We start from the raw sequence: 19,316 nt of genomic DNA, 5'->3' as shown, positions 1-19,316 counted from the left end.
TTGCCAGCGCAAATAATAGGGGTGAAAGGGGACAGCCCTGCCTTGTGCCCCTCTGGATTGGGAACCCCTTAGAGAGGGTTCCGTTGGTGATCACCCTGGCGCTGGGGTTGCAGTAGAGGACCCAGACAAGGCATCAGAATTGTTCCCCAAGACACATCAGCTGCAGAACCTCCTCCAGGAAGAGCCAGCCCACCGTGTCAATAGTTTTTTCAAAGCCGACAAGGAGGAGCACAAGATAGAGTGTGAGGCTTCGACGACTGTCCAGGGCCATATGGAGGCAACGTAGGCAGTGTCTGGTGCTCTGCGCTGGCATGAATCTGCACTGATCCGCATGGACCAACTTGTGGAGAAAGGGATGAAGTCGCTGGGCCAGGACCGTGGCGTATATTTTTATCTCCATGTTAATAAGAGAAATTGGGCGATAGTCTGCACATCGAGGAGAGGGCGACTGGGTCTTGGGAATAACGACAATAGTTTGCATGTCGGTCTCAGAAGGGAAGGAGCTTACCTCAGCAACTTGCTGGTAGAGGTCCGCGAGGTGGGGTACCACCAAGTCTCGTTATGTCGCATAGTATTCTTGGGGAAAGCCGTCAGGTCTCGGTGTTTTTCTGTCCTTAAGCAGTGAGATTGTGCAGTGTATCTCCTCCAGGGTAATGGGGAGATCTAGGTTGGCCGCCTCGGCCACTGAGAGGTGAGGAAGCTGGACCCTTGCCTGGTAGAGCACGTCCGGGAGAGCAGCCCTCTGTGTGCAAGCAGAGTACAACTGGGCATAGTAGTCGGCAAATGCCTGCAAAAAGGCCAGTGAGGTACCTTGGATGTGGCCCACGGGGTCTTGGACTTGCGGGATTACCCGATTAGAGAGAGGGTAGGAAATGAATCTGTGTAGCAGACTTCAATTTTTGTCTCCCCAACTGTATACTAATGCCACGGACGAGCGCCACAGCATCTTGGTCGATTCCAAGGAGATCTGTTTGATTTCTTCTCGAGTGATCGCTAGCTGCCTGTCTCAGTGGGCATCAGCAGCCCCAATTTGGGCAGTTTCCAACCTTATGGCCTGTGCCGCGAGGAGGGACACACATTTTGCGTGTACCAGTCCCCTGGCCATGCTGCGGATAGTGACTTTACTGGCCTTCCAGAGAGTGCCCGGGGAGGGGACCGATCTGTGATTAGTGAGAAAATAGTGACGTAATTCCACCTCTATTGCCATCTTGACTTCTTTGTCTTGCAGAACCATGCATGCGTTTAGTCTCCACACTCCCCTGGTTGTGTCGAAGCTCCCCCTCAGGCGCAAGGATAGGGTGGAGTAATCCGAGATTCTCGGGGAATGATAGTTATACTGGTCACCCTGTGGCAATCAGGGGCAGGCAGGAGGATCAGGTCAATGTGAGAATGCATGTGGGGAGCCGCTGAGGTGTGAGTATGCTGTGTGCCTCGGGGATTCCATACCCTCCAAACATCGCATAGGACAAGAGCAGCTGCCCAGTCTGTCAACTTCTGTGCATAGGCTAGCCTAGTTAGGGAAGGTATGCCCGTCACGTCAAGTGCTGGCTGCATAATGACATTAAAGTCGCCCCCAATCACCATCTTCCCCAAGGGTAGAGAGGAGAGTGTATCAGTGAGGTGTTGCAAAGTGCAGGTGAACATGGCGAGTGGGACATATATGGACGCTAGGTTGAGGATATTCCCTTCTACCTTCTTTTGATGAGATACACTAGTCCTTTCACATTCCAGGATAGAACATGAAGGGACCTCTCCACATTATCAGGTGTAGCAGTCTTCGAAGCATCCCATCTTGGGTTATATTATCTGTGGGATGCGTCTGTTTCAGCTACAGCTACTCCGGGGGTTCCGGAGCCATGTTTTTAGATGTCAGGCTGAATATTCAGATTGTTGGGCTCCTAGAGAGGTCAATGTCTGAGGCTGCGGGGTCTGGGTCTTCGGTGTTCTCCACGGAGCTCTCTCTACTCTGGTCACATGAAGCTGGGGGGTTCACATCGGTTGTAGTACCTTAGACTTGTGAGCCAATTGATGTAGATGACGATTCACGAGGTCCATGGCCTCTGCGGGACCGCGTGCGCCTCCTCTGCTGTCGAGCAGTGAGAGGGATGGTCTTCATCGGTCCAGACGGTCCGGCTGAGGGCATAGATCCGATTCGAAGGGGTCATTCTTCGGTCAACCATGTCCATGCAGAATGTGGGATCTTAAAGAAGAGTGTCTTGTCCTGGAAGACGACTCAGAGGTGGGCCTGAAAGAGGAGCCCGTATCTTAAGCCCAGGTTACAAAGTTTCTGCTTGATCTTGTTGTAAGAGCAACGCTGCTCCTGGATCTCTTTAGTTTAGGAAGGGAAGAGCATTACAGTGTGGTTCTGGAACTTCAAGACACCCTCCTCCCGGGCCACGGTCAGGATGGCACCTCTGTCTTTAAAGTTTAAGATCCTGGCTATAATTGGCCTGTGCGGAGCGCCGGGAGGCGGCTTAAGGGCAAGGGAGCGGTAGGCGCGCTCGATACCAAACTAGGGTGATAATGCTCCTGTGGGTATCCAAGAGGTCAGCCAGGTTTCCAAAAAGGCAGCTGCTCCACACTGTTCAGCCCCCTCCCAAAATCCCACAAGGCGAAGTTATTATGGCGTGACCGGTTTTCAGCGTCCTCAAGTCTGTAGTGGAGCTCCTTAGTATGTGCGTGCAGGTGGACTACCTGGCTCTTCCGCTGGTTGAGATCATCCTTCACTGTTGAGATTCCAGACTCTGCATCGGAAATACGAGTCGTGGCGTTCCACAAGTCCTCGTGGATGAGAGCCATGTCAAACCGGACCTCGCCAATCCTGGTTTCCACTGAGGTCTGCGAGGCGCTGATGGTCTGTAGGATCGTCGATAGGTCAGATCCGGGAAGGGGGAGCCTCCAAGCGTCTCCTAAGCCGGTCCGCCGTCACTTGTGGTGAATTGGTCTATTTCAGTTTGTGTTGGTGCCACAACTGATTTAGGAACACAGTCTCTCCCCAGCTTAGACTCCGATGGGGGGGCCACGTCCGTTGAGGTTGTGGCTAGGTGACACCTAGGGTCCAGCGCAAGAGGGACTCTTCCTCTCCCCACCACCAAAGGCATGCGCGGCCAGGCTCCTGGGGGCACCTCTGAATCTGAGGTACACCAGTGCAGGGATCCGCTGTGTGGGACGAATGTTGCCTTAGGAGTCTGTGTGCCTGCAAGTCCACACTCTACCTGACGGGGCAAAGGAGTCTGCAGAAAACCTCCGTCGTGTGACCTCATTGCCGAACTTACAGCCCTGAAAATATCGGGTGGTGCGGCACAAACCTGTGCAGGTCACCCCAACCTCAGGCCATTACGATATGTGCAGGTCAGCAGGGTGGCCCAGCATCTGAAGACCACTCAGGATTTGCCAGGATACCCCTGTGGGCCTCTTGGGGGGATGGGTTCAGGGCAAGAGGTTGTCAGCGAAATGGCGTTGGCAGCGGGACAGTTCTTGGCCTTGCAGGACATTTGGAGGAGTAGCATCTGCTGAGTTTTCTCAGGGGGATGGCTGGGCAGATCTCTCCGATCCAGGCCGGGGCCCAACTGGTCTGGCAGGTGGGTGGGGAGGCAACCCCCCCATGCATGGCGTAGACTGATGCGCAGGACCTCAGGACCCCAACAGAAGGTCTATAGGTATTTCTACGAAATCTGTCGCAGTCACAGGCAGTTGTGTGCCTATCAGGGCGGGGGAGGCCAGGAGCTCTTTTAGTAGTACTCAGTTTAGTAGTAGTAAAGTTGAGAAAAATCCTAATTTTAGGACTTTCCGTATTCACAGAAGGCATTTAGGAGTCCTAAAGTTAGGAGTCCTAACTTTACTACTACTAAATTGAGAAAAATCCTAACTTTAAGACTTTTGGTATTCACAGAAGGCATTTAGGAGTCCTAAAGTTAGGACTCCTAACTTCTGTGAATACCGAAATGAGTAAATGCCTTCTGTGAATACCAAAATGAGTAAGTGTCTTCTGTGAATACCAAAATGGTAGTAAGTTTATGATTTTGTTTTAAGTTAGTTCTGTGAATCGGGCCCAGAGTTCCACCTGGTTTCTAGTATTTACAAAAAACATTCTGAAAAGACTGCAACTGCAACATACCTGTTCACTGATGCCTGTTTTTTGCAGTGAAGAATGCGTGGTCATCATCTGTCTGACACTTCCAAAGGAAACGCCAGTGGCATTTAACAACAGGCTGGAACTGCTGAAGTCCCATGCTTGGCTGTGTCCGAAGCGTATTCCATCAAACCAAAGCATTCCTTGCAAATCCAGTGGGTGCCTTTTTGCTTCCCTTAGCAGCATCAAGGTATCGATTACAGCACCGGCTGCCTCAGAACCAGCAACTGGTAGCGCTGCTCATTCTCTGCTCACACAGCGATTCTGTGAGGTATTACAAAGGTCCGTCTCCTGCAGTAACTAGCAACAGAAATGTGTCTCCTAGCCAGCACTTTTTATCTCTATTTTGCTAAAAACGTGTCCTGAAACACATTTTTTCTCTTATTGTTTCAACTCTCACCGAGTTCTTGGAGCTTTCCCTCTATATATATAAATAAATACGCACATATATATAGATAATATGCATGCATGCTTTGTGAGGGGAGAGCTTGCCCTTACCTCGACCGGAGCCACCAGAGGTCCTGCTGCTGTCCTGTCCTGTCTCCCTCCTGCCGCCGCAACTACCAACGCGGCCGCCGAGCGGAGGGAGACTACGTTTCCCAGGTGCCCCAGGACCAGGAAGTGAAGGCGGAGCGCCCGGAGGCGCATTTAAAAATCACCGTCTGTGCCCGCGTCGCGGGAGTGCGCGGGGCTGCGCCGGGCTATGCCCGGGCAAAGGGTGGGCCCTCTGTGGCCCTCAGAGGCCTGAAGAGACTGGACTGGACCAGAGACCCTGGTCTTTTTGAACAGACCCCTTATTAATATTTCCTCAAGTGAGACTTTATTAATTCTTAATATTTGTGTATAAGTCGCGCTGTTACCTAAATACGTACTGTTTATATTTTATTTTAGGATGTCGAAATCTAAAAATGACAAACCTGGCACTGGCCACAGCACTATTGAAAATTACATGGTAAAAAAAGTTAGCCAGATTAATAATGAACGTCGGGCATCTCTAGGGAAGGGGAGCCCAGCACCGGTTCTGGTTGAGCCGCCTCTGTTAGCGGTGGATGCTGAGAGTGAGGCAAGTACCAATGGCACAGTTAGAGAAGATCTGATAACACCGATTGCGGTGAGGGCTGAGGTCCGCCTAGATCATCATGACACATCAAGTGAGGAACTGGAGGAAGTTCCACTTGCCTTAAGGCCGGTGCGTACTTGTAGGAAAGCGCAGACAAAAAGGGGTGGGAAACAGAATAAAAAAAGAACAGATGTAGAACCCGCAATCTGTAATGCACCACTGATCAACCCTTTTGCATTCACTGGAAATAAGGAAGACAGTCCGAATTTAAACATTGAACAATTTGCTACTCTTATAAAAAACCTAGAGGCCAAATTAGAGGCTAAGATAGAGGAGGCGATTAGACCTTTAACCACTAAGATAGACACTCTGACTACGGAGGTGGCTAGGCTTGGCGGCCTGGTATCTTCTTATCAGGCTGCAGCCACCGGGTCAAGGGTCAATCCTGGGGAAGGAAGGAAGATAGTGGTGGTGCGTGGTACAACTCAGTTGAACACCGGTAATACTGCAGTAGCACCTACCACTGTGAGTAGGGCATCAACAACAGTAATCACACCAGCCACCCCAGCAACAGCTGACCTGCAGACGCAGCCCAATCCAGTCCCAAGGCATGGAGTAGATATTAGGCCCCATAGGAGCAACCGCGATCTTAATCTACCACCTGACTGTGCACCGTTTGTGGTGGTCTTGACTAATGTCCCACCCTGCGGTACCCACCTTGCCTCACCCCATGATGAATCGCACGCCTCACTTAAAAATAAAACAGTGTCATGGTTTAACAAAAACTGTGGCTTCCCAATTGCATATCTAGACCAGATAATGGCAGTATGGAGGGTGAACTAGGTGGACCCGTCGAAAAAAATAGGAAGTGGAGATTGCATTGTTGTGAACTTTAAACATCCCCAACATGTGGCCCCTGTTCTCTTAAGAGCATCTTCACTGATATACAATGAGAGCAGTATATGTGTGCGCCCATTGGGGTACTTCTATGCACATCTCTGCAATAACCCTCCTCAACAAAGGCTAATCAGACCTGTGGTTTAAACCCAGACCCCGGTTATGGACACCCGCTTCTTATATAATATTGTTAACCCGAGCGGACCTGGAAATGTTCTTAATACACAGAATAAAATCAGTTTCATGGGTCATCCCAGCACGGGTTTAATGTTAATACACAGAATAGGTATGAGCTTTTATCTGGCCTGGACATGTGTGATTGACATGAGGTACCTGCGGGTCAGGGCACCATAATTTCAGATGAACTAGTACCCATGTGAACTCACAGGACAAAATTTGTGGTAGTAATGTTGTCTCGTGGAACATTGCGGTTTGGCTGCAAAAATGGCAGACATAAACTGGGTCAATTATATTAAGCAATTTAAGGTTATCTGCCTACAAGAGACATGTCTGGTTGAGTGTATCTCTTTTTAGAAGGGTACAAGGCCTTTTATGTACCGGCTATACCATCAATTAGAGGCAGACCAAAGGGAGGACTGGTGATTTTTGTTTCCATTCTTGTCACCTATAAAATTCGCAGAATTGATGCATACCATCCTGTTGGAGAAAATTGTCGAGTCGGTTTGGTGAATTTTTATAATGCTACCAATGCTATTCCAGCACCTAATCCCATATCTGTTTTGTATGCTTTTATTACTTCCTCTGCGAAGGATTTCAGTCATAACCTCATGATCATGGGTGATCTTAATGTGCACCCGTGTGGAGATCCATTGAAGAAATGTCTAGCAGAATTACGTTGTGAGCGCATGAATGGTTTACATCTGGAACACACTCTGGATGGGGAACTCTTTAATACTTTACTGGACAATCTGGACCTCTCACTGGCCATGACACTTAGGGATCCTCTAAAATGTTTTGAAACTCCCACCTTTAACGGGCACAGGAGGGGCACCTTCATTGATCATATGTTATTATCACTGACAATGCTGACTTTTCTGGATTTGTTTGATATTGTCCAAAGCGAATTCAGTGACCATAGTCCTTTAATAATTCACCTGAAGGGACCTTGGACTACCAAGGAAAAACAGACATGTAGTTCAGGGAGGTTGGGTACAACAGACGGGAGGCGGCGACTTAAATGGTCAATGGTTACCCTAGATCTACTGTATAAAAATATTGTAGACACATGCACTGAGGATATTGTGAACTGCACTCGGGAGGGGGCAAAGCCACGGCGGGTACTTATTGCCTATCAAAATTTGTCGGAGAAGGTGTCAGACCTGATGTTGGTTCCAGTAAAGAGGAGTATGGAGAAATGTGGGCCAGGGCGGTTTAATCACGATTGTTCCAAAGCTGCTCATAACCTTAGGTTAGCCCTGGCAGCTACCCCGAGCGTCCAGGAGAATGTCAAATTGCGCCGTAGAGAATATAAGTCTGTTCTCAAATCCCATAAGGAGTTTTTAAGAGAAGAGGCCTGGAGCGAGATACTTGACCCCTCCACCTTAAAATGTAGCTCCAGATTTTGGGCAATAGTTAAAAAAACATTCTTGGTCGAAGAGCCGGGTGACGGTCTGGATTGCTGCATTACCAAGGAGGAGTGGGAATTGCACTTTAAACAACTGTATTTTTCAGTGGCCCCTGTAAAAGCTGAGTCACTCCCTGGCGTTAGGGGAGGCACTATCAGGTTTGATAGCAGTGAGGTTATGGAGGCCATAGAAGGACTTACTGCCAGAAAAGCCCCAGGACCTGATGGGATCCCTCCAGACTTCTATAAGTCTGACCGGAGTTTTTGGGCCCCCATCCTGGCTGCAGTTTTTAATGCAGCTACCAAAGTGGGCTGTCCCATGTCCTGGGGACTATCAACGATTGTTCCCGTGTTTAAAAAAGGAGACAAGGGTAGTCTCCATTATCATCGGCCAATTTCATTAATTGACTGTATGGTCAGAATCCTGCTGCAGAGAATAACATGCTGGGCGTCCGAGAATAACATTATGTCAATCTCCCAGTATGGTTTCTGCGGTGGGCGCTCCACCATAACCCAGTGCCTTAACCTCTTTCTTGTACTGAGCAAATACACTGTTGTGCAGAAGGGAACTGTCCACCTCGCCTTCATGGACTTGTCGTCAGCCTTCGACTGTGTTAACAGGGGAAGGCTGTGGCAGTCCATGAGGGAGAAAGGTGTGGACACAGGGATAGTTGATTTTTTGGTGGATATGCACAGTAATACCAGTGCTAACATCAGGTATTCAGCAAATGGGGATACCACTGGCAACTTTGACATTAAGAAGGGAGTGCGTCAGGGTTGCATTCTTGCCCCATTCCTTTTTAACTTTTATTCTCTGATTAAGCTGCTTTTCCCTCGAGAGGCGGAAGCCGGGAGGTCTCCCTCTTTACTTTGCTATTTTGCAACGTTTTAAATAATTCTGGTAGTTCGTTCTACAGACTTGATTTTAATAAGTGTGTGGGACTTCCTAGCGCTCCCTGGCGCTCTGTGCTAATTCCCCCCCCTCCCTTCGCCTTCCACCAGCTCTCGGCTGAGTGTTGACGCCGAGGGCTGTGTCCTTCATTTTTTGGACGCCATATTGGGTGTGGGTCGGGCTGGTGACGCGCTCTAGCAGCGCTTTAAAAGGGACTCCCAGGATTCAGCGTGTGATTCTCTGATTAAGCTGCTTTTCCCTCCTGAGGCGGAAGCCGGGAGGTCTCTTTCTTTACTTTGCTATTTTGCACCGTGTTAAATACTTCTGGTAGTTCGTTCTACAGACTTGATTTTAATAAGTGTGTGGGACTTCCTAGCGCTCCGTGGCACTCTGTGCTAATTCCCCCCCTCCCTTCGCCTTCCACCAGCTCTCGGCTGAGTGTTGACGCCGAGGGCTGTGTCCTTCGTTTTTTGGCCGCCATATTGGGTGTGGGTCGGGCTGGTGACGCGCTCTAGCAGCGCTTTAAAAGGGACTCCCAGGATTCAGCGTGTGATTCTCTGATTAAGCTGCTTTTCCCTCCTGAGGCGGAAGCCGGGAGGTCTCCCTCTTTACTTTGCTATTTTGCACCGTTTTAAATACTTCTGGTAGTTCGTTCTATAGACTTGATTTTAATAAGTGTGTGGGACTTCCTAGCGTTCCCTGGCGCTCTGTACTAATCCCCCCCCCTCCCTTCGCCTTCCACCAGCTCTTGGCTGAGTGTTGACGCCGAGGGCTGTGTCCTTCGTTTTTTGGCCGCCATATTCGGTGTGGGTCGGGCTGGTGACCCGCTCTAGCAGCGCTTTAAAAGGGACTCCCAGGATTTATTTATTTTATTTATTTATTTAAACTTTTACCGCGCACAGCTACCCACAGTGGGTTTCCCAGTGCTAGGGACAGACTGGAGAAGAAGATATCAGATAGCCAGCATACAGGATCCAACTACTTATGTGAACAACAACGTTTTCAGTGCTCTGCGAAAACGAAGAAGACTGGTCTCTAATTGAAGGGCGGTGGGCAGGGCATTCCAGTATTTGGGACCAAGATAGGAGAAGGAACGTCCCCCCATCCTTGCCAGCTTAAATCTTGGTATAGAGAAATTGCCAATTTGCGAAGATCGTAAGGTACGTTTGGGCCTGTAAAGTTGCACCAGTTTTTGTAAGTAGGTAGGTGCAATGCCTTGCTTGATCCTAAACATGTAGCATAATGCCTTAAACTTTATGCGGCTGGAGATCTTCAACCAATGAAGATCATGCAAGGCAGATAATGCAGAAGTTCTTCTAGGGACATTCTTCAAGAGTCGCGCGGCTGCATTTTGTACAACCTGCAATACTTTAACAGTGGCTACATCAGCACCCAAATATAGTATGTTGCCATAGTCCAGGCGAGATGTTATCAATGCCTGGACAACCGTTCTATGGGAAGGAATGGGAAGCATCCATAAGATCTTTTGTAGCCACCTGAGAGTAGAAAAACAGGTTGCTGCGACCTTAGTGGCCTGCTGCTTCATTGTTAACTTGTCGTCAATTTGAACGCCCAAGTTACGTACAGCATGTGTGGGTGCAGGAAGTGCACCCATCTCATTTGGCCAATGCTGAGGGCCCCAGAGGTTCTTATTTTTCCCCAGAATGACCACCTCTGTCTTCTCCCCATTCAGTTTGAGACAGTTCCTCTGCATCCAGTCCGCCACAAGAATGAGGCCCGACTTTAGTGCAGAGGGGTTATTCTCGTCTCGCCCTGATAGGGAGAAGACGATCTGGGTGTCATCAGCATAAGAGAACAGGGTCAGCCCCGCCTGCTCTACGATGTTAGCCAAGGGTTTTACATAAAGATTGAATAATAGGGGGCTGAATATGGACCCCTGGGGGACACCCCGCACTGAGGAACAGACCGCTGATGCCGCCTTAGGGGAGAAAACTTGAAAGGTTCGCTCGCCAAGAAAGGAGGCCACCCAGGCTAAGGCCCTACCAGTCACGCCGAGTGACCGCAGAGAGTCAAGAAGGATGGAATGTGACACAGTGTCGAAAGCTGCGCTCAAATCCAACAGGATGAGCGCCATAGTTTCACCCTGGTCGACACTGTGTTGGAGACTCTCTGTCACCCCAAGAAGGGCTGTCTCGGTCGAGTGGCAGGACCGAAAACCCGACTGGGAGGAATGTAAGAAACCAGAACTTTCCACCAGTTCAGTGAGCTGGGTATTAATGTGTCTCTCTAACACTTTAGAGAAGATGGGTAGCAGGGATATTGGACGAAAGTTGGCAAGATTCGAGATATCAGCACCAGACTTTTTTAACAAGGGCACTACCATAGAGTGTTTCCATGGCTGGGGTACATATGCCTCAGTAAGTGAGGCGTTTAACAATTTAACAAAAATCTGATGGGTGGAGGGATCTAATTGTTTGAGTATTTTAGCCGGAAGTGCATCGCACGGAGAGCCAGAGCGCACACTATTTAGACAAGAAGAAAAGGAACTATTGTCTAATGGCTGCCATACAGAGAGTTTGGCAACGTTGTCAACATTAGCAGATGACTGCACAGCGCCAGATGCAAAAGGTGTTACCATCGGTGGCGGGGTAAAAAGATCATAGATCAAGTCGACTTTTTTAACAAAAAAGTCAGCTAAGGATTGGCATTGAACCTTGTCAAGCGCGGGAGGCGTAGGAATAGAGTCCGCTCCTGTCAGTTTTTTTACAACTGAAAAGAGCACCTTAGGGCAGTTTTGTGCATCTGAAACTATTTTTTTAGTATAGTCTGCTCTGGCTGTTTTGCAGCTGTTATGATAGCCCTTCAGAGCTTCTCTGTAAGCTACTTTGTGTGTAGGAGAATAATTGCGCCTCCATTTCCTTTCTAAAATCTTACATTGAGTGCGAAGGCACTTAAGCTTGTCGGAAAACCAAGGTGCAGGTGGATGATGAGGCATAGTTTTGTTATATGTCAAGGGAAGCGTGGAATCAACAGCATTATTTAACCACTGACCAACTGCACAATTTAGTGCAGAGATAGATAGGTCGGTGTTAGGAAGTGTCCTTAATAATTGTTCATTTAGTTCTGGCATGTTAATTTTCCCCCAACTGCGTGTCCGTTTATCTATTTCCTTTCCGATCTGTAATGCTGTCCTGGTAATATCCAATGAAAAAGGAACAGCAAAGTGGTCAGACCATTCTATTGGGCGTGCTTTCTGAGAGCAGTCCAACTGTAGATATTCAGCGTGTGATTCTCTGATTAAGCTGCTTTTCCCTCCTGAGGCGGAAGCCGGGAGGTCTCCCTCTTTACTTTGCTATTTTGCACCGTTTTAAATACTTCTGGTAGTTCGCTCTACAGACTTGATTTTAATAAGTGTGTGGGACTTCCTAGCGCTCCCTGGCGCTCTGTGCTAATTCCCCCCCCCCCCCTCCCTTCGCCTTCCACCAGCTCTCGGCTGAGTGTTGACGCCGAGGGCTGTGTCCTTCATTTTTTGGCCGCCATATTGGGTGTGGGTCGGGCTGGTGACACGCTCTAGCAGCGCTTTAAAAACGGATAGTGATGACTCCGCGCAGCGGAGGCGTACTGCGGACGCGCCGGACCTGCGCCGGAGTTGTGCCAGAGTCCTGCCCGTCTGCGCCCGTCCGCATCTCAGCAGCGGACGGCGCGGCGGGGGCGTTGGCTCCAGGCTCACTTACACCGCAGCGGATCTATTATCCTTCAGGACTATGATTGACACCTGTCGGCATGTTTTTCCAGGCCGTTATAACGGTAAATGCTGCTGTCCTGGCTGTGGGTGGTACCCTAATATTTACCGGGCTTCTGAGGGGTCTTTTATTCCCCCTATTAACAACTTTAAGTGCCTATTACTTAACACCCGCTCTCTGCACAGGCACGTCTTAGACATTTTTGAGTTGTTGACATCCGAAAAACCATTATGTCTTATGCTTACGGAAACCTGGCTCAGTGAGTCTTCCAACCCGGCTATCGCTACAGCCATTCCTCCGGACTATATACTTTACAGACATGATAGATCACTGGGTAAGGGCGGAGGGGTTGCACTTGTAGTTCAAAGATCTGTCACTTGTGTAGTCGTACCATCTTTGTCTATTTCTGGCTGCGAATCCCTTGTCTTCTCCATCACTTTGTCCCCTCATCAATCGTTCTCTGGGCTCCTGATTTATAGACCTCCTGGCCTGCGGGGTTCTTTCTTTGATGAGTTACAATCAGCTATTTCCACTCTTTGCTTGAAGGTTGAACAATGCATAGTTCTAGGGGATTTTAACATTCACATGGATGTTGTGTTAGACAGTGATGCAATTAAAATCAATGACATCACTGCCCCTCTAGGTCTAACTCCCTACGTGTCGAATGTGACTCATGACAAGGGCCACACTTTGGATCAAGTGTTTTCCACCATCCCCCTTGTCATGACCTGTCCCATCCCTGTTCTCTGGTCTGACCACTTTTTGATCTGTTTTCTAATTCAGGGCAGAAGTAAACCATCCTGTACAAACTCTAACCATCTTAGGCACCCCAGTAGGCCATACCATAAAGTCACTCCTGAAAGCCTTGCTCAAGCTTATCAGGAACATCCCTGCATTCTATCAGGTCTTCTGGAGAGTGACCTTGATACGTTACAGAGATGGCTGACTGAGAGGCTAGATGACCTTGCTCCACTCTCTACGCCTCGCTCATCCACCAAGCGTAGCTCGGCGCCATGGTTTTCAGAGTCTCTTGCTCTGGCTCGGCGTAACTGTAAGTTAGCCGAAAGACTCTGGCGGAAGCAATACGATGCGGAAGCCAAGTCCGCTTACAAATCATCTATTAAGGCCTATCATGCCGATATTCTGGAGGCAAAAAAGAACTATTTTTCCAACAGAATTGAGTCAGCATCCAACTCCTGTAAAGAAATCTTTACTATTGTCAAGGAGTTTGTCTCCCAAAGCCAGTGCAGTTCAGCACAAGTTCTCTGAATCTTGGGTAAATGAGCTGGAGAATTTCTTCACTACAAAAATCAAACAGATCCAAGAATCTTTCCCTCCCTCTGGCCTCAGTTCAGCTCTCACTGATTGTAATACTTCTTCCTCTTTATCCGAATCCAGTCCTGTCCTATCGGAGTTTCCAGTTCTGTCTACATCTACTTCTCTGGATCTCCTTCTCAGGATCAAATCAGGCTCTCCATTGGACCCCTGTCCTGCGACCTTTCTAGCTAATAACGCCAAGATTTTGAACCCTTTAATAAATCCTGTTCTCAATCTATCCCTGACAAGTGGCACTGTCCCACCGGCCTGGAAAAAGGCAATGGTTGTTCCACTCCTGAAAAAGCCTGGTCTTGATCCTGAAAAGCATGTAAACTATAGACCAATATCTCTGCTACCTAGTTTAGCAAAGATTGTGGAGAAGCACGTCCACTCTGTGCTCTCCTCTTTCCTTGAAGACCATGGTCTACTCCACCCCACCCAGTCAGGCTTCCGCTCCAATCTGAGCACTGAAACCGCTCTTTTGGAAGTAAATGAAGCCATCAAGGAAGCTCTTGACTCAGGTGGAAGAGCTATGCTGGTGATGTTAGATCTGTCGGCGGCCTTCGACACCGTCCCCCATGAGGCCCTCTTGAGTAGACTCTATGAGATCGGTCTCAGAGGGACGGTGTTGGGCTGGCTTAGATCCTATCTAGCGGGTCGTCGACAGGTGGTCTGGGCCCCCCCGTACTCTGCCGAGGTGCCGCCGTTGGAGGTCGGAGTCCCTCAAGGGTCGGTGCTTAGCCCGACCCTTTTTAACATCTTTATGACTCCTTTGGCGGTACTGGCAGAGTCTCTTGGTGCCCAGATCATATCGTACGCTGATGACACCCAGCTTCTCTTCACTTGTAAAAAGGGTGCAGAGTTTGACGGAGAGAGCATCCGTGGCTGCCTTGGGGCTCTCTTCGACTGGTTTCAGCGAAGCAGCCTCAAGTGCAACCCTGACAAATCGGAGGTGCTCTTCTTTGGCTGTCAGGTAGACCCACCTTGGCAGGACTGGTGGCCGGTGAGTATGTCCCCTCCATCATCTTCCTCCTCGGTGGCCAAAAATCTTGGGGTCAAAATTGATAACACTCTTTCATTGAAATCCCAAATAACAGGTCTCACCGGCACTTGCTTCGGTCTTTTAAAAATGCTGCGTAAATTCCTCCCTCTGCTTCCTCTGGTCCATAGGAGGTTGACGGTACAGGCCTTAATTTGTTCTAGGCTCAACTATTCCAATGTCCTTTAACTGGGTCTTCCGGACTACCTTCTACAAAAACTCCAAGTGGTCCAAAACTCTGCGGAGAGGGCCATTTTTGGCCTCCCCCGCCATGCTAGGGCATCGGAGTTGCTTCTCTCCCTTCACTGGCTTCCTGTCAGGAAGCGGATTGCTTTCAAGGCACTTACGTTGGCCCATAAGGCATTTCACTCGGTTGGGGCCTACTACATTCAGAAACGGCTGTTTTTCTATAAGCCCACTAGATCTCTCAGATCCGAATCTCTTGGCCTGGCAACTGTCCCATCCATTAAGAAAGCCAGGATAGGTGGTCGTTCTTTTAAACATCTCGCCCCCAAACTGTGGAACTCCCTTCCCTCGGATCTTCGCCGCATTTCTAGTCTGTTGGCCTTTAGAAAGGCCCTGAAAACCTGGCTTTACAGTCAATAACCGGTCTGTTCCTTGTTTCTTTATCTTTCTTTTCAGCTATGGGTCAGAAAGCGCCGGGACACTCCTTGGAGTAGCCGAGCGCTATATAAGACACCCTTTAACATTAACATTAACATATTAATGAGTTAGATGCTGTTTTACAGAAGGTACAGGCAGACTGCCCTAGAGTTGGCAGGCGGGGTATTCCAGTTCTTTTATACGCAGATGATGCGGTTTAATTTCTAGAACGGAGAAGGGACTCCAGGCACTTTTAAATGCTTTTAACATCCTTATGACTGACAGAAACCTACTGGTCAACAACTCTAAATCATACATTATGCATGTTGGCCGTCAACCTAAAAAGAATTTTGTTTTTAAACTGGATGATGTTCCAATCCCCGTCACGCAAACATTCTCATATCTTGGTGTCTTATTTGATACCAAGCTTAGCTGGGGCCCTCATCTGGCTAAAAAGAAAGGGGAATTGCCTCTATTTTTAACTTTGCAACAAAATTGGGGAAGAAGCCAATTAACGCAATGATTAAACTCTATAATGCTAAATTGGTTGCAACAGCTGCATATGGCAGCGAACTATGGGGTTATGTAACTGGAGAACAGTTACAGGTTGTTGAAAACAATTTCCTAAAACGTCTTCTCCGTGTCCCCGCCAGTACACCCAACCTGGCAGTACACGAAGAACTGGGGACACAGTATCTATGTGATATCTTTGCTCTAAGGCCTCTGACTTGCTGGGTAAAACTATGGATACTGAGCTCCTTCTCCCTGGTTCCAGTGCTGCTTACTGGGGTCCGCAGTTCTGGCCCATTGAGCTTGGCCCCCCTCCTGCTCCGGCCAAGACGGTGAAGAGCCTTGGAGTGACAATCAATGCCGAGCTCTCGCTTAAAGCCCAAGTAGGTGCCACGATCTCTTCATGTATGTTCCAGCTCCGAAAGATCCGGAAGATCAGGCACCTACTACCACATGCGGCACTGGCTCAGGTTGTCATGTCCCTGGTTCTTTCCCGCCTGGACTTTTCCAATTCCCTTTATCACGGACTCCCATGTTCTCTTGTGGGCCGTCTCCAGGTTGTGCAGAACCAGGCAGCCCGTCTTATTTACAAAGTCCCAAAATGGCAGTCTGCGAAGCCCTTGCTTCATAAGCTCCACTGGCTGCCAGTAGAACGGAGGGCGGCCTTTAAGTTGGGCTGTCTTACGTTCAAATCCATCCACTGCACCAGTCCAGCCTTTCTTAATTCACTGATCACTCCGTACCAACCTGCACGTAACCTCCGGTCAGCTCATCATCACCTACTTGTCACTCCCAAAGTCAAAATCAGCAAGGTTGGGGGCCGTCCCTTTGCCCACCTCGCACCTAAATTCTGGAATTCTCTTCCAATGGTCATTAAATTCAATGGTTCCTTACTCCAATTCAGGAAGCTTTTAAAAACTTTTCTGTTCTCCAGCACCGGTTAGTTTCTGCCTTGGGATTCTGTTTTTGTTCTGTCAGTTAGCGCCAAGAAACCTCTGGTGTTAGTGCGCTTAAGAAGTTTCACTTAACATAACATAACATGGATACACCAAGATATACCTCTTACCCATTTGATTGTAAGAGACCTTGTGTCTCAGGATAATTCCATGTGCATCCCCTGGTTAAAATACTTGAAAACTGGCTTTTCCAGGCTGGGTCGTTTGAACTTGTTTGAAAACCCAAGCGGGATTGTAAAGGGGGATGTAGCTGCAATCAAACATGCTTTTTACAAGGATAGGCTGGCCCAAAGAGAAAGTGAGGAGCTCATGAAACCAAGTATCAGGAAGTATGTTATGCTAAAAACCTGTGACAGTATGGAGCCATATTTAATGGGTACCTTTACTTCTCACGAAAAATTCTTGTTGTCAAGGTTTTGATTCAATATTTTCCATCATCTTTTAATCAGACCAAAGTCAGATATTTTTAACAAGGTTGCAGCTCCCTGTGGCTGCGACGGGAAGTCTCCACAGGATATGCTGCATTTTATGTTTTATGTAGGTTTTATGAATATCCTCGCAGACGTTATCTTATTGCCCTCCTAAGAAAACTTAATTTTAACCAAATTAGACCAGCATTTATATCTTTATAGCTTTTGTATAGTGACAGTGTTCTCCAGGTAATAGAATTCTTAAAACTAACTGTTAAACTGAGAAACTGCTTAGACAAGTGATACTGTATTTCCCAATGACCGTCCAGCCTATCTATTGAAAGATATTTTTCTGCGGTATCATACCCGGCACCATTTGCACTTTACTATCTATCAGGTTTACTTAACTGGCATTGGGACACGTGTAATATGACTTTCTTATGTGACTATGAATTATTGTAATACTATGAGTAATGTTTTTAATTGTATTGTATATATGTGTACTTTTATGGTGTGAAATATAACCGAAATAAAGTCTCTATTGAATTGAATTGAATTGATGTCACATATTACATCATTCATGACATGGTCAGTGAAATCACTGATGACATCACTGATGGCATCTCAAATGACATCACTGATGACATCACTGATGACATCTCATTTGACATCACTGATGACATCATCCAGTGACTGTGTGTTTCTGTAAAGTTTAAATATGTTTTACATATTGAATAATGAGTGGATGTATAATTGTCTGGATGAAGGATTTAGTAGGTACGTGACTGACTGTATGAGTGAGTGATTTAAATGTGTCTTACTAAATGCATGGGTTAGTGACTAAACTGTCTGAATGTGTGCATCAGTATGTCTGTTGTTGTGTAAACTGCTGCATGTGTTGATCAGTAGCTATATGAGTGGCTATATGGGTTATTGATTGGTTGCCCACGTATTTGAATGGGAGACTGAGTGTGTGTGTCGGTGGCTGGGAGGTGTGTGACTCTGTGCATAGATGTGTGAGAAGTTGATTCACTAGGTGTATAGTTCAAGAGTGCATGTGGAAAATAGCTATATGGGCGGTTGACTGTGTGCATGGGTGTGTTGGTGGGCGAATGGATATCTCAGTGCAACATGTCCAAGTAAGTACATATGTAAAACACAGTGCATGTAAGAGTTGGCATATATAAATGACTATACATGAGAGCCAGTGAATGTGCGAGTGGCTGTATGGATCATTGTGTACTTGTATCAGTGATTGTATAAGAGAGTCAGTATGTGTTAGTATATGTTTGAATAAGTAAGATGTTGTGTGTATAACTGTATAGTTGAGGAAATGGAAGTGTGATTGATTCTTTGCATGACTGACTAGGTGTGTGAGTAACTCCATGGATGAGTGGCAGTGTGTGAGTGTCTGTATAGGTGTATGAGTGCATATGATAGTGTTGTATTGATGAGTGACTGTATGTATGAGTGATTCTATGGGTGAATGAGTGAATGTGTGTGTAGACCTAGGAATCAGTGAGTGCGTATGTAGTAACTGGTATTGGTGTGTCAATGGTTTCAAGAATGGTAGTCTGTATTTAACACTGGGTGTATCAAAGGTTACATTAGAGTGTGAGGAGGTGCTTCATATTATCACATGAATGATATCATCAGTGATGTGATCAATGATGTCAAATGAGATGTCATCAGTGATGTCATTTGAGATGTCATCAGTGATGTCATCAGTGATGTCACTGACCATGTCATGAATGATGTAATATGTGACATCATCAGCAGTGGATTGCGGGTGCGCGAAATATAGTTAGTACAACTAACTATATAGGAGCAATTTCAATGGTTTTTTAAATGCTAATTCCTAACTATATAAGGCCTGAAACCTATGGTTTTTTAAGTGAATTTGCAAGGTTTTTAAAATGCTAATTCCTAACGATATAAGGCTTGAAACCTATGTTTTTTTAAGTGAATTTGCAAGGTTTTTTAAGTGCTAATTTCTAACTATATAAGGCCTGAAACCTATGGTTTTTTAAGTGAATTTGCAAGGTTTTTTAAATGCTAATTCCTAACTATATAAGGCTTGAAACCTATGGATTTTTCAGTGAATTTGCAAGGTTTTTTAAATGCTAATTCCTAACTATATCAGGTGTGAAACCTATATTTTTTTTCAATATATTTCAAAGGTTTTGTAAATGCTAATTCTATTAGCGGATA

The 19,316-nt window shown here is 47.2% G+C and overlaps 1 protein-coding gene across 1 annotated transcript in view; it reads left to right on the top strand.

Moving 5' to 3' along the window:
• The window catches only part of LOC147734664 (uncharacterized), a 5,992,067-nt gene that overhangs the window by 3,143,203 nt on the left and 2,829,548 nt on the right, over positions 1-19,316 (top strand). The window lies entirely within an intron of this gene.

This window comes from Lissotriton vulgaris, chromosome 1_2 (genome assembly GCF_964263255.1).
Source record: "Lissotriton vulgaris chromosome 1_2, aLisVul1.2, whole genome shotgun sequence".
Lineage (NCBI taxonomy): Eukaryota > Metazoa > Chordata > Amphibia > Caudata > Salamandridae > Lissotriton > Lissotriton vulgaris.
The sequence above is the reverse complement of the archived record's forward strand: the minus strand, read 5'-3'. Positions and strand labels throughout refer to the sequence as shown.